At 47.5% G+C, this 16,519-nt stretch overlaps 1 protein-coding gene across 7 annotated transcripts in view; it reads left to right on the forward strand.

Moving 5' to 3' along the window:
• The window catches only part of LOC147626604 (calcineurin B-like protein 1), a 130,954-nt gene that overhangs the window by 17,340 nt on the left and 97,095 nt on the right, over positions 1-16,519 (forward strand). Inside the window, exon 1 of one of the 7 annotated variants that reach the window (XM_086816671.1) lies at positions 9,371-9,388. The exons of the other annotated variants lie outside the window; for them this stretch is intronic. The gene's annotated coding sequence lies outside the window, so the exon portion shown is untranslated. Of the gene's footprint in view, positions 1-9,370; positions 9,389-16,519 lie in introns of those variants that run through there. 7 annotated transcript variants of the gene reach the window in all.

A 16,519-nucleotide genomic window follows, 5' to 3' on the forward strand; every position in this document is an offset into this window, starting at 1 on the left:
TGGCCCATATGTGGGTGCCCACTTTTAAATAAATGTGAACTTATAACCTTATAAAATGAAAGGTTAGAATTAAAACTATTAAACCAACAAGTGCAATGCACTTACCACCTGTTCACACGCAACAAAACTCGTTAGAAGACAGAGCAAACTTCACGACTCACTGGCAGGCGTCCCCGCTCGGTAAGTGGCACGTCAAGCAGGCAAACACAAAGAACAGTTTCAAACATGCAAAACATGAGTGCATGTGCAAATAGTATCATGGACATATCTCCCGTTCATGGAACAAGTACAAAATATCTGTCGGGCACAAAAATGGCACGACATAAAACATAAATCTTGGTCTTCCTATGGAGTGACAGTCCCATAGGTAAAACACAGTTCCAGGCACGAGCCTCCCTATGGAGTGACAGTCCCATAGGCAAGACACGGCACAAATACTGGCTCTTCCATGGCGTGACAATCCCATGGATAGAACACAGTCTAGGTCATACACGGGTGGCACCAGTCTGGCTCCCGTCCATACGACACCATCCTGCTAACACATGGGTGGCACCAGTCTGGCTCCCGTCCATGTTAAGCAAAAATACTGGCCTCTTCACATGAGACACCGGCTTGGCCTCAAGTGAACAAGACACAAATCTGGAGATGGACCAAATGGTCGGCCAATTGGTGACATCCCCCCAAAGAGTTGTCCTCAACTGAAAAGCCTCAAGATATGCCTGCAACAACTGTGGGTAGTCAACAAAATAATCCTCATTTACCCACTTTGCATCAATAGGCAAATAATTTTTGAACTTCACAAGGTATCTCCTGGAAAGCTTTCCTACGGGTAGCTTTCTCTCCTTGTGAAAGACAATCTGTTCTGGCTGGAGGATCTCCTCAAGCTCATCAATCTCTGGCGGATCTTCTGTGATAGGCTTGTCTCAGGATCTGGGCCCACATATTTCCGAAAAAGACACACATGAAATGCGTTGTGAATCTTCCAATGACTAGGTAAAGCAAGCCTGTATGACACTTCATTGATCTTTTGAATCACCTTGAAGGGTCCATAATAGCGAGGAGAAAGCTTAGGATATGATCCTTCTCGTCCTGGCCTCTTCCGAAGCCTAGCCTTCTCAAATTTCAGCAAAACCCAATCACCTTCTTTGACTTGCATGTCCCTTCTATGCTTGTCAGTAACCATTTTATGCTTATCTTGAGACCTTGCAATGGCTGTCCGTACCTGAGCAACGGCTACATCCAAGTCACGAACATATTCATCAGGTGCAAAAATCTCATCCTTTGTACGAAGGATGGGTGGCAAAACCGCTCTGCCATAAATAATCTCAAACGGGGCCTTTCCCGTGGAGGCATGGATCGTATTGTTGTAGGCAAACTCAACAAGTGGAAGATACTTCTCTCATGCAGTCTTTTGATCTGCCACATAACACTTCAACAAATCCAACACGGCTGAATTTGTAGCTTCACTCTGGCCATCCGTTTGGGGATGATAAGCTGATGAAAACTCAAGTTTAGTACCCATGTTATCAAATAAAGCCCTCCAAAAGAGGCTCGTAGTCCTGGGATCTCTATCCCCAACAATGGATTTAGGCATACCATGATGCTTGAAGATATTAGCAAGAAAAAGCTTTACCATACGATCAACTTTAATGGTTTTCTTGACGGGCAAGAAATGAGCTTGCTTGCTAAACCTGTCCACAATGGTCCAAATAGCATCATTCCCATGCTGGGATCTAGGCAAGTCCATAATAAAATCCATAGTAATACTTTCCCAAGGTTGCGAGGAAATAGGCAATGGCTGAAGCAAATGTGGAGGTTTTTGCCTGTCAAATTTCACCTTTTGGCAAGTAATACATGCACGTACATAAGCCTCAATGTCTTTACGCATGCTTGGCCAAAAGAAATATCTCTCAATCATGCGTGTAGTGGGCATGATACCTCTATGACTAGCATAAGGTGGAGCGTGACATTCCTCCATAACCTTTGGACGCAAATCCTTCACCACACAGGCAATTATCCTTCATAAGGTAACCCTCGTTGATAACATAAGAGGCATGTGAGTGACCAGCCATCGAATCAGTCCATATATGGCAAAAATCAGCATCCAAATGATACAAATCTCGCATAGCAGATAAGTCCCCATGAGAGGCCACTGAGACTGCAGCCACATAAGGCCTCCTAGATAATGCATGTGCCACCACATTTTTCTTTCCCGGAGTATGCACAATCTGAAAATGAAACATGGAAAGAAAGTTTGCCATTCTCATCTGCTTCTCCGAAAGCTTTGTTTGAGATAGAAAGTATCTCAAGTTTTGATGGTCTGTCTTGACTACAAATTCAGCCCCAAGAAGATAATGTTTCCATATCTTTAAGGCATGAATTACAGCCAAGAGCTCTTTCTCATAGATATCCATATGAAGCTCAGCATCATGCAAACGACGGCTCTCGTATGCAACTGCATGGCCTTCTTGATTTAGGACAGCCCCTATACAATCGCCACAGGCATCACATTCTACTACGAATGATCTTTGCAAGTCAGGAAGACGGGTCCACATATGATAGCATGCTTGAGTTGCAAGAAAGCATCCTGTTCTTTTGAAGTCCATTTGAAAGTGGTTTTCTTCTTTGTGAGATTATGTAGAGGGGTGGCTATCATAGCAAAATGCCTTATGAAACGCCTATAATATGAACATAATCCCAAAAAACTACGTACTTGATGTACGTTTTGCAATTCTGGCCAATTTCGAATGGTCTCTATCTTTGCAGGATCCATTGTTACTCCATCCTTGGATACAATGTGACCCAGATAATGTATCTCTGAAAGGAAGAACTCACTTTTCTTGGCATTAATGAAAAGTTTATGCTTCCGCAACTCTTCGAACACTGTGACCAAATGAGTTCTGTGTTCCTGCTCATTCTTGGAGAAAACCAAGATATCATCAAAGAATACTCTTGTAAATTTGCGATGGGGTCGGAATATCCTATCCATCATACGATTAAACGTGGCAGGAGCATTGGTGAGACCAAAAGGCATTACCAAAAATTCATATAATCCAAAGGCTGTCGTGAATGCAGTTTTATGGACATCTTGGGGCACCACTCGTATTTGGTGATAACCACTCTTCAAATCAAGTCGGCTGAAACAAGCCGAACTATCAAGATTATCCAAAATGTCATCAATACGCGGAATTGGGAATCTGTTCTTGATGGTAAGCTTATTTAAAGCTCTATAGTCCACACACATGCGGAATGAGCCGTCTTTCTTTTGAACAAGAAGCACAGGAGAGCAATAAGGTGAGGAACTAGGCTGAACCAAACCTTTATCTAAAAGCTCATTTACCTGCTTCATGATCTCTTCTTGTTGTGCAGCACTCACTCGGTATGCGGGTTTGTTAGGTGGAGAACTACCTGGCACAAGATCTATGCGATGATCTTCGGGCCTTTGGGGAGGTAATTCACCTGGCAATGCATAAGCAAAACAGTCGTTGAATGCATGAAGAAAATTCAGCCTATCATAAGTCATAGCATCCACATTTTGATGACTTGGTACAATGCTATCACGAACAAAAACCAAGTACGCAGAAAGACTCTTTTTCATTGCTTTATTAATTTGGATGTGAGATACAAGTGGGATGGAATCCCCTTCTTTGCCAGCATCAATGAAATGCATGCGGCCTTTATGCATAAAAGAAATCATGTTGGTCTTGTGGGGCTCAAGCCTATGATGCCATGGCTTGCCCAACAATACATCACATCCATTTAGTGGTGCAACTAAGAAATGTTCATTATCAAGGTAGCCCTGGATATGTATGCGCAACTTCCCTATCAATGGGGTAACCTGCACCTCTTTACCAACAAAGGCAGCTTCGGCTTCAATTTGAGGTCCCATGTTCTCAACCTCAATACCCAAAGCAGCTGCCGTTTGTATAGAGATGAAGTTATCGGTTGCATAGTCATCAAACATGAATAAGGCGGGCTGATCCTTGATTTGACCCCAAGCCTTGCATACCATCCGCTCTTTTGCATCATGATTTGTGTTTCCCTGCACATCGGGAACTGCATGTACATTAGCCTTGGTCTGCTTATCCTCGTGCTTAGGTTTGCGGTCAGGGCATTGTCGAAACATGTGTTCTTTGCTGCCACAAAAAAAACATTTTCCCTTCTCGGCATATTGCTCTCTTTGCTCCGGGGTCAAGCCAAATTTGTTCTTCTTTGGGCCCTGGTCTTTAGATGAGGTATTTTCAGCTTTACCTCCCTTGTGGGTCTCCCGGAAGTTCTTTTTAGGTGGCTGTCCACCTTTTTGCAGATTTGGGACAGCCTTGTCTTTCCCCTTTGAACCGCCTTGATCCTGCTTAATTTTGAGCACCAATTGCTCTGTAGCAAGAGGAGAGGCTGTGAGCTGTTGCAAAGTATGTTTCGGGTGCAATTCAATGCCCGAACAATAAGCTGGTTGCAATCCGGAGCGAAACTTCCTCTTTCTTTCATTCTCAGTGATTTGCATAAAAGGAGTTACCTCAAGCAACACTTTCCAAAACTTGTTGACATACTCTTGCACACTTTCATTATCTCTTTGCTCAAGTCTATCCCACTTTTGGGTGAGAGTTTGCTTCGCATTTGGTGGCAAAAACTGAGCATAGAATCTGTCCTTAAACTCCTTCCAGGTGCAAATGGGGTCCTTAGTGATCTTTTCAGTGATCCACCAATGAGCAGCGGTCCCTTTCAAAAACATGCTAGCATGGCGTACTTTAGACTTCTCAGTGAAGTCCTCATCGCTAAAAGCAATGTCAAATTGTGCCACAAATGCTAACACTTTGGAAGCATCATGTTCTCCATGAAAAACATCAAACTTAACAGACTTGTCACCTGCTTTAAATTCCTTGAGCTTTCTGGCATGAGGCTCATGGTCCTCTCTTTTTCTTTTCCCTTTATTCAACGGGGCAGCCCTATCTGCATGGGCTTCATGGGCCATCATGGAAGTTTCATGAAGCACGGTGGCATGTGCTCCACGAACTTGAGAATCGGATGCATGTGACTTTCCTGCATAAGGCAATGTCTCTCCATGAGACAATTCAGAAGGCAAAGCTCTTCTAGAGGCAGACCGGTCACCCCTACCATGGGATACATGTCTTGAATGCATGTGACCATCATGCCCTCCATGAGCACTAGCATACATATACCTGTTAGGCTTTGTGCCTTGTGGAGAAGATGCATGACGAGAGGTGACTGTCACCTCTTCCTTTTGCATAAATGACCTCAACCTTTGAGATGCGGGATCTCCATGCTTCAAGCGAGGTGGATTTCTGAATTTCAGCTCTCCATCTTCCCCCTCTTTGATGTCACCTTTGCAGAGGAGGTAGGAAAGTGCCAACTCCCTTGGCTTCTTGCCCACTTCCCGTGCCATGGACTCAAAAGTCACATCTACCATTGCATCGGCTTTCCTTGCTTCAATGGCACTTTGCACATGGGGATCTTCATGCAAAAATTTCAGCTCTTGCTCTTGTGCCTGCAAAAGCTTTCTCATATGCTCCATTTCAGCCCTCATTGCATCAGGCTCTTCTTCTTGCATGACTGTCTTTCCTCGAGACAGTTGTCCCTTTGAATCACTATCATTTACCCTCTCAAGGGGCTTGTGCCTTCCTTGTAGAGCATCAGAACCACGCGAGGCACTTGATGGGCCCCTTGAATTAGGCACTTCCAAAGGGTTGCCTTGGCTGTCCATTGTGTTAAGTGTGCTAGAAGCAGGGTGTCCAATACACGGGTTCGTTTCCCCACTAAGAAGAGGGAAACAACCGTGCTCTGATACCAATGAAACCGATCCCGTCAAGTGTCCCATCCATCCCCTCCCAAGGAGGATCTCTTCATGCATTGTTCCTGTAGGAATCACATAGAAAATTTGAAATGGACAACTTAATAACAATTGAAAATTGAAATGATATGAAATGTTGATAGATGGACACCAGCACTGGGGCCGGAACGGGCCGACCCCCCCCTCAATATATGATATATTATTGGGAGTATTTAATAAATACAATGCTCCATGGGTTCAATGAACCAGATGATGTCCATGTACAACTGAGATGAATACAGTACCAAACAAGAGGCTCGAAGTAGATGTTCGAAGGAGAGCGATCACTTGAGTGGTCCAGCCTCTACGGTCCTGTGCCTTCACTGGAATCTGCGGAGAGCGCTCCACTGGTGTTCCAGGACCACGCACAAACAGGCGCTCCTGTACTAACACCTGGCTCTCCCGATCTCGGCACCTTTGGACCGTGGTTCTCCAAAAGCTTGGACTACCTGGCACTGAACGGGTGTTAGCGGTAGAGAGAATTCTTTATCAGATTTACAACAAAGTTCTTTACTTAAATCTGAATTCACTTACTTGTAGCTTGCAAATGGAAGACAAATACCCGAGGTGTTTGTGCGCAGTTACTTGAGAGGGACACCAGGGTGCAGCAGCCTGTCGAGGAGGAGGAGGAGGAGCTGCCTGTGTAGAAGGTGTAGCCACCTAGGAGGAGCAGAACCGCTTGTAGCCGTCTATGGAAAGGAGGTGCAACTCTTGTAGAGGAGCATAGCCGACTGCTGAGTAGGACACCGCCGCCTGCTGTGGAGGAGGAGGAAGCGTAGCCTACTGTGGAAGGCGCTGCCGCCTGCTGGGCAGAGGGAGCAGCCGCCTTTGGAGAGGTAACGCCTGGCTGCAGCCGCCTGCAGGGCAGAAGGAGCAGCCTGTCGAGGAGAGGTAACGCCTGGCTGCAGCCGCTTGCAGGGCAGAAGGAGCAGCCGCCTGCTGTGATGCTGAAATCGCTTGGCTGTAGGAGCACAGCCGCCAGCTAAAGAGGAGAAGGTGGCGCAGCCTGAAGAGGAAGAGGCGTGGAGGATGAGGAGGCGCACAATCGCCTGTGGGTGAGCAGAAGGGTGGTCGCTTTTTTTTTGTAGATGTTGGAGGGGAGTTACACGACCACATCTGGCCGGCTCCCCAAGCTTGCATGGGGGCGGTTAGCTTCAAAGTGTGGTGTGGGTAGGTGGCCATGCACCCACCCCCACACACATAAAGGGTTAAGTGTGGCTCCCCACCTTGGTCCATATGTGGGTGCCCACTTTTAAATAAATGTGAACTTATAACCTTATAAAATGAAAGGTTAGAATTAAAACTATTAAACCAACAAGTGCAATACACTTACCACCTGTTCACACGCAACAAAACTCGTCAGAAGACAGAGCAAACTTCACGACTCACTGGTAGGCGTCCCCGCTCAGTAAGTGGCACGTCAAGCAGGCAAACACAAGAATACAAGTCATGCGAAAACAGTTTCAAACATGCAAAACATGAGTGCATGTGCAAATAGTATCATGGACATATCTCCCGTTCATGGAAGAAGTACAAAATATTTGTCGGGCACAAAAATGGCACGACATAAAACATAAATCTTGGTCTTCCTATGGAGTGACAGTCCCATAGGTAAAACACAGTTCTAGGCACGAGCCTCTCTATGGAGTGACAGTCCCATAGGCAAGACACGGCACAAATATTGGCTCTTCCATGGCGTGACAATCCCATGGATAGAACACAGTCCAGGTCATACACAGGTGGCACCAGTCTGGCTCCCGTCCATGTTAAGCAAAAATACTGGCCTCTTCACATGAGACACCGGCCTGGCCTCAAGTGAACAAGACACAAATCTGGAGATGGACCAAATGGTCGGCCAATTGGTGACATTACGTCAGGTGCAAACTCTGCGTTTTCTACTGCTGGACTGACCGCCTACATCAGGTGTACCTTGAGCGTTTTTCTGCTGCTGGACTGCCCACCTACACCAGGGCTGTCTTCAGCAGTTTCCATCGTCTACTTTAGGGCCAGCTTCATCGCCTAAACTAGGGGTGTCTTCAGCGTTTATATCTGGGCTGACATCAGCCTTACTTCAGCCTGTCTTTAGTGCTTACATCTGGGCTGACATCAGCGTTTTATCTTCAGACTTATATCGGCGCTTTCATTAGGTTCACTTCAGCACTGTTAGCTGCGTTTTATGGGACAGCAGCCCTCTCTGCTCCTTTGACCTTGACATTGGGACGGCAGCCCTCTCTGCTCATTTCTTCAGGACAGCAGCCTACCATCTGCCTCGGATCATGGCCTTCACCATCTGCATTATCACGAGACAGCAGCCTTCTCTGCTCCTTTGGAGTCTCAGACAGAGCTCTTGTACTGGATTTTATCATATCTATTATACACCCATTGCATGCTGTGTGATTTGCTATGATCTCTCGTATATTCGGTCCTTTGGTCTCTTTTGCCCTCACATGGTATCAGAGCTATCGATAGCAAAAGGATTGAAGACCTTGAGAGCACACAGCATGGATCATCTACCCACGATTCTGGAGGATCAGCCTTTTTTACCAGATGTCGATTCTCCTTATTTAGATATAGATCACATGGAGGATGGGACTCCTTATTCACTGGAGAGCCCCGTTCGAGGTCTTTCATGGGAGACGACCAACCTATTTTTCCTACTCACCCTCTACACCCTTGGCATCTCGTCTTTCTTCTCCGAGCTCATCAAGCATTACTTCTAGAGGAGGATACATGCCCTCAGCCAGTGTGCCAGTATTGGACCCAAGTATTCAGCCTCATCTAGAGAGCCCTGCTTGTCATTCTAGCCGATAGCCTGGACTTTGGTATGGGACTTTTTCTCAGGAAGGACAGGTGTCTCCTCGGTCGTTCGGAGATCCATCATCATCAACCCTGTCGGTGACCACGCCAGGTTCGTATGTGCCTTTTAGTACTTATGTTCCTAACTCTACCTGGGTTTATTCTTTTGTAGCATAGGTTCAACATATGGTACCGTCAACTACCCTCGATCCTTGGCATTTTGTGAACCCAAACAGAGGAGGGTCTAGGAGTACAATTCACTCTCAGACTTCAGGTGTTCAAAGAGGTAACACTGTTTTCTCCTCTGGTTTACTTTTTATTCCTGCTCCTAATGTGTTTTGGAATATTGCTCAACTTCAAGCACAAAACCCTCCCACCCAACCCATGTCTTTTCTTGCTAATGTTGGGTGGCACCGCAGTGCCAGAGGGCATAGTGCTGAAAGATACCTGTGATGGGTAAAACCCATACACAAGACCCAAAGGAGGTGCAGTCGGTGATGTCTCAGGAAGGACAGGTGTCTCCTCGATCGTTCGGAGATCCATCATCATCAACCCTGTCAGTGACCACGCCAGGTTCGTATGTGCCTTTTAGTACTTATGTTCCTAACTCTACCTGGGTTTATTCTTTTGCAGCATAGGTTCAACATATGGTACCGTCAACCACCCTCGATCCTTGGCATTTTGTGAACCCAAACAGAGGAGGGTCTAGGAGTACAATTCACTCTCAGACTTCAGGTGTTCAAAGAGGTAACACTGTTTTCTCCTCTGGTTTACTTTTTATTCCTGCTCCTAATGTGTTTTGGAATATTGCTCAACTTCAAGCACAAAACCCTCCCACCCAACTCATGTCTTTTCTTGCTAGTGTTGGCGTGAAGTCATCACTGACTGCACCTCCTTTGGGTCTTGTGTATGGGTTTTACCCATCACAGGTATCTTTCAGCACTATGCCCTCTGGCACTGCGGTGCCACCCAACATTTCGGGGTATCAGGTGGTTTACCAACCCATCTTTGGCACTGATGCTTTTCCTAATTATGTTCTCTTCAAGGATTTGTGCCTCAGCATGGGATTCCACCTATGCTGAGTGCACAAACTTATATTCCATCTTATGGAGTACCCTCGCTAGGTCCTACACCTATGCCTAGTCCTGGTGGATTTTTTGGTTTTCCTCCTCAAACCTTACACTTCGGATATGGGTACCAGCCATCTTGGACTCCCCCACCATCTTCCTTTCATGTTTCTATGTCCATAAATGCTTTCATAGAAAAGACTCGTTTTAACGGGTCTAATTATACCACTTGGGCTAATCTTATGGAACAGGTTTTTACTTCCCAAGGTTCCTGGAACCCAGTTAAGGGATTTGAACCAAAACCCCACCTCTCCCTAGCACCTCTTGAAGTCATCAGCCATTGGCAAGCTAGAAATGCCACTGCCATAGTGGAGCTCATGCAAGGCCTTCTGTCCGAGTTTCATTCTCAACTCTAGTAGTTTCCCTATGTCTCTGACAGATGGGCACATCTTGCAGAGAGAGATGCTGCACGTGATCGCACGCGTCACATTGATCTCGAGCATCAAATTCAAATTTTCTCTATCAAAGAAGGGGATGACCTGACCGTCAAGGTTGCTGAATACCGGCGCCTTAACGTTGAGTATGCCACTACTGGCTCCGCTAAGTCACAGGAAGACCAGGTTATCACTTTACTAAACAAGTTCCGCATAGTTTCTTTACTTTTGTCACACAGACCATTAGTTTAGAACCTATGCCTAACTTATATGAGTGTGAGTGCCAACTCTTGCGCTTTGCTCGGTTGCATGACCAATTTCATCCCAAGAAGTCATCCTCTTCCTCCTCTACTCAAGAGGGGGCCCTTGTGTCCAATACCACCTCTACTCAAAAAGGAAGCAAGGGAAGGGGAACAACAACTCAGGTAATCAAGGCAAACCTCCTGGCAACAGTACTGATCCCAAAAACCCTGCGTCAACACCCACTCCCCATTGGCAAAATATTCCCAAATAGAATAGATTCTGTACTCATTGCCAAATGCCTGGACATATTGATGATGAGTGTGTTTTTAAAGCCAAGGAAAATAGAGGCAACACCTCCAACACCACTAACTCGAACCGCTAAAACAACCAAGGTGGTAGCAATGCCCCAAATTGGAGATCAAGAGGGGGTAATAATCCAACACCTACTCTGCAGGGCTCCCCGCCAAGGACCCAACAACAAGGCGATGGTACGACTTGTTGGCCGAGATCCTCTCAATGAATCTATTAGAAGTACTCAAGACAGAGGCAGATTTTATTCTAATAGACATCATTCACCCAGAGAGTTCTCTAAAGGAACAATGGTGTATTTGCGAGTTCCGAAAGATTCCGAGACTTTAACGACGGGTCAATCTCCGAAATTATCCCCTAGATACTACAGACCATCTCGGATTACACGCCGGATTGGTTTAGCTGCATATGAATTGGACTTGCCTTCTCATGTGAAAGCTCATCCCATATTTCATGTCAGTAGACTTAAGGAAGTACTGGGTGGAATAGACCAGTTAGTTACTCCTCAAGAAATCATTGATGTTGAGGATATGAAATTTGTGCCGCATGAACCGGAAAAGATTCTTGGATTTCGTGAAAGACGATTGCGGTATACACTACTCACAGAATACAAGATCAAGTGGAATGATTGTGTGGAGGAGGACGCTACTGTCAGAATACGCAGCGGAGATGATGACTAGATCTGGGAACACGAGCAAAACGCATGCAGAAAAAATACAGCACAAGAGAGAGATAGAGGCGTGTAACTCTGCTCTATATACACAAGAAAATCTCGAGTATGATACAAAACTGGATGGGGGGCTGGGGGCCTATTTATATGGCCCCATATACCAGTCGGCCTATGCTACAGGCAGCCGACTGGTCCTGAATCTCCACGACCAGCATATGCAGCCAATTGGCCAGTTGTGAGGCAGCCGACTGGACATCCACGACCTGCAACAGCAGTCGGCCAGCTCCAGAATGGGAACACACACATGCTGATGCAGTCGGCCAGCAACTGGATCCTCCTGCCAACTCAGGGTTGCCTCCCAAGCCACAGAAAAATGGAAAAAATAGGGGAAAAATGCGGGGAATGAGGAAAAATGATAAAACACCTCATAAGGGCGGGCACACCCACAACAAAGGCCCTGGTGTATAAAACTAGACAGGAGATGACTTCTAACATCCCCTCTGAGCTCCTGGCTGCTGTGAAACCAACCACAGGGAGCTGGGGTGCCGCCTGAGCAACTCCTGAGATAGTGACTTCGTGAAGAGGTCCACCGTACTGTCCTCCGTGGAACAGAACTCTAGCAAGATGTCATCAGCAACGATCTGTTCACGAACAAAGTGCCTCTGGATGACCATGGGTTCCTCCGGTGGAAGCCCCAACCTGCAATGCAACCTCTGCATCCTCACCACCTCACAAACAGCATCACAAGCAGCCCGGTACTCTGCCTCTGTCCGCGACAAGGCAAAAGATGACTGCCTCTTACTGCTCGGTAAAACTGCTCTTGGGCCTGAAGTAGATCTCCTCATGTCCGGATCTCCTCCCCAAACTGAGTCACTCCAACCGTGGAGTCGGACTCCATCAATCAATTCCCCTCCTGTGTACAAGAGTCCATGATCCTTCGCATGCCGCAGAAACCACAGGAAACGCAATCCTGCCTCCCAAAGTCATCTGCAACCATGAGCTCAACTGCCTCATCAGGAAGCTCCCGTCCAATCTGGTGTCCATCAACCAGATCAATGAACCATTCTGCTTCTAAGTCAAAGAGGCATCACACTGCTCACAAGGATCAACACCTGTACGGTGCACAAACAAGTCCTGGAAACCTGATGAAGACCACGCAAGGCCTTCTGAAACCTGTCAACCACCCCCTCTGCATCCGGAACCACAAAGCCTGGAGTACACACCTCCTTCTGCAAGTAATCAAATGCCACCTGCCTGGCTTTCCGAAAGGTCCCCGTGGAAAGAACATCCTCATCTACTGGAGGTTCTTTGTCCCGAATACTACGAGACATCAGAGCATAAGTTACCTGTCCAGTTTCCTCTAACTGACGAATACAAGAACTACCAACATCAGTACTGGAGAGTTCCTGCCAACTGCTGCCATCTACTGGCAAGCTATCCACGATCTGGTCTCGGAAAGCCCGCACCTGCAGCGTATCCACACTTTAGTGGCCATTACCAGACTGCCACTCATCACAAACCTGAGGACCTGGGAGAGAGAGTGCTGAAAGCTTGTAAACTCCATTCTCCACTCCGCCTTCCCAAACCACCTGGCCTGTTGCTTTGTCCGGGAGAGCAACAAAATGCTCATCAAACTCCACCCGTATGCCAGTCTTGCAAACCTGATGCACTGACAACAGATGAAAACCAAGTGCCGGAACATACAACACCTGGGAGGAATGCTTCCCCCCTCTGCCATCGGGAACTATCTCCATCCTGCCCTCACTGTGAACTGGGATAGTGGATGTATCCCCAGTAAGAATGTGACCAGAAAGCCTGCAGAGATCCTGTAAACCGGAACGGGAAGGAGTCATGTGCCTGGAAGCACCACTATCTAGAATCCACTCCCGAGTATCCGTTGCGGAGAGTCCTCCAATCTCCTCCCTGCCTGAAGAAAATGAAACATCGGTGTCCACCACCTCCAGGTGCACAAAAACTGGAGTCTTCATGATTGCTGCTGAGGAATCTTCACCCTTCTCGGTCTTCCGCTTGGGACACTGCCTCCAATAGTGGCCTTTCACGCCACAATCATTACAGGTCCTCTGTGCCTTTAGTTTCTCGCGGTCAGTAACGGACTTCTTCTCAGAAGACTTCTCCGACGAAGCCTTCCCTTTGCCCGTGTTATGGCCTTTCGATCGTTGGCCAGTTAAGGCCTCCGAACCTCCACCCTGAGGAGGGTTCGTGAATCGTTCCTCCTGGTCGAGGACCATGGGCACAAGCTCCTCCCACGTGATGGTGCTGAGCCTGCCACTGGTAATCAAAGACGAGTAAAATGCTGAGTACTGAGAGGGCAAGTGCGACAGCAACGTTATGGCCATGTCTTCTGACGATATCTCCTTCCCAGCCTGAAGAACTTCCTGCTGAAGAGCCTGCAGCTTGTTAATATGCTCCCGCATCGTCGCCGACTTTGCAGGGCTCATAACCCGCATCTGTACTTCCAAGGAAATCCTCTTCATGGGCGATACCCTGTTGTAAAGAGAGGCCAAATGCTGCCATATACCTCTGGCCAGCATCATATGCTTTACATGATTGATTACCTGCGGTGTGCAGTTGAGAAAGATAAACGAACGGACCCTGGTGTTGACACGATCCCACATCTGTGTCTGAGCCTCCCGGTCCTTTCGGATCGACGGTAACTCCCCTTCCTCTACTTCCGGCCGTGGAACCCCAACAACGACGAAATCAGCGAGGTCGTAAGACTCCAGAACAGATTCCATCATAACCTTCCATATGCCGTAGTTGTTCCCGTCCAACTGACGGTCCTCCGGGAACGTGGGGAGCGTCGGGATCTTCACATGCCTCTCGGCCATCTCAAACAGATCTGCCATTGCGGGGATGTACTCTGAAAAGGGTGGGTGGGTGGGAACAAAGAAGAAATAATACTTGCAAGTGGCTGTCCAGCAAATCAGCCCGCCGTCCTCTTGCTTCTCCTCTTCCCGAACAGTCCCGTACGGTCCACCAATCAGCAGCACAACAGTCCCCCTCTTGCTCACACAAATCCCAAGAACTATCTAGAGCCTTGGCTCTGATACCATGTCAGAATACGCAGCGGAGATGATGACCAGATCTGGGAACACGAGAGCAAAACGCATGCAGAAAAAATACAGCACAAGAGAGAGAGATAGAGGCGTGTAACTCTGCTCTATATACACAAGAAAATCCCGAGTATGATACAAAACTGGATTGGGGGCTGGGGGCCTATTTATATGGCCCCATATACCAGTCGGCCTGTGCTACAGGCAGCCGACTGGTCCTGAATCTCCACGACCAGCATATGCAGCCAGTCGGCTAGTTGTGAGGCAGCCGACTGGACATCCATGACCTGCAACAGCAGTCGGCCAGCTCGAGAATGGGATCACACACATGCTGATGCAGTCGGCCAGCAACTGGATCCTCCTGCCAACTCAGGGCTGCCTCCCAAGCCACAGAAAAATGGAAAAAATAGGGGAAAAATGCGGGGAGTGAGGAAAAATGATAAAACACCTCGTAAGGGCGGGCACACCCACAACAAAGGCCCTGGTGTATAAAACTAGATAGGAGATGACTTCTAACAGCTACATGGTAGACATTGACTACCCTTCAGAGGGATTACCCTGGATTTTTACTGAGCTCAAGAGGAGTGAGGAAGGGGAGTATGTCATGTGCACAGAGTGTATCTACCGTGTGCAACACGCACACAAGACTAGCTTTGAGGCTTGGGGAAGCTTGGAGCTAGGCAAGTTGATTGGTGAATTGGGCTAGCGATAGACTGACGGGCGGGCACCCAAGTATGGACAGGCAGGTGCCCAAGTGTGGACGCCCGGTGACCGGCCAAGAGCCTATAAAAGGGTGGCCAAGGTTAGTCAGTTGTTTATAGAGTCTCGCGAGTCTTTGCGAGAGCTCTACGGTCAGGAGCCTAGATCTAGTGCAGACATGCACTTGCTTCATGCAACTGAGGTCGGCAGTAGTCTCAAGGCCCGCAAGGGTAGCTCCGTGGCGGTATGGGACGTCACGGGGTAGCGACTGGTTGGTGCATCTTGCTAGTTAGCTCAGCTCGTGGCTTGGTGGGGGTAGCTAAGACTTGTGGGTTTTGCCCACAGCTGTCATGGTTTGGTGGTGAGTTAGGCCTGCACCCCCTTCACGTTGTTTGGCTTTGTTTTGCAGGTTTTGAGTCATGTTTCAAGATTGCTCTACGAGAAGATCCATGGGGGTTTGACAAGTAGAGAGATCCATTCAAGGAAGGGGTTGGGGCTTGGCCACTCAAGTCGAAATGAATCAACTTGAGGATTCCTTGAGCACGATGAGTAGCATGTTGTGGGAATGGTGAGAGATGTTGCTTACCCATTTGACATGGCCAGCAGACATCCTTTGTCAGTTTGAGGCTGGGTATGCCTTCAACTAACCGGTCTTGAGATAACTCGTAGAGTGTTTTATAGGGTAGGTGACCATCGCGAAAGTGCCATTGTCATTCAATGTCGGATGGAGCTCGGGTCACATAGGCACGAACCCGATGAAACTACGAACCATCGGAAGATGGCTCAGATAAAAAGTAGACATCCGATACAAGCCATCCTTCTGAGCTTGACCTCTGGCAACAACAAGACCGGTAGTCTCATCAATTACCTCGACAACTCGTTTGTTGAAGTAAACTCCACAATCGAGTTGGGTCAGCTGTGATACAGAAAGTAAGTGGAGGCCTAAATTAGGGACAAGATAGACATTGTCCAAGGTAGCCTGGTTGGGGCCTGTGTTGAAGTGTCAAATAAGACAGTGCCAACAGATTTGATGGGCATCATTGTGTTGTTGCCACATTGAACTTCTCCCTTAGCCGGACGTTGAGAGATGAAAATGTCAGCATTGCGTGCCATATGGTGTGTAGCTCCACTGTCAACTATCCAAGTGACCGGATGACCTGTCAAATCCCAAGATCTCTCCGTGAGGGAAATCTGCAAAATAGCCATGAAAAGCAAGACAAAGCAACAAACCCTAATCCTAGAAGGCAAAGCAGAAGAAACATATCTAGGTGCAGGCATACTCGCCACCCAACCATGATAGCCGTGAGTGAGGCTCACAATCTTGGCCATCCCCACCGAGCCACGAGCTAGGGCGTCATGCTCTCATGAGTGCCATGCCATCG

This window comes from Cibotium barometz, chromosome 22 (assembly GCF_041138505.1).
Source record: "Cibotium barometz isolate CiBa-2024 chromosome 22, ASM4113850v1, whole genome shotgun sequence".
Lineage (NCBI taxonomy): Eukaryota > Viridiplantae > Streptophyta > Polypodiopsida > Cyatheales > Cibotiaceae > Cibotium > Cibotium barometz.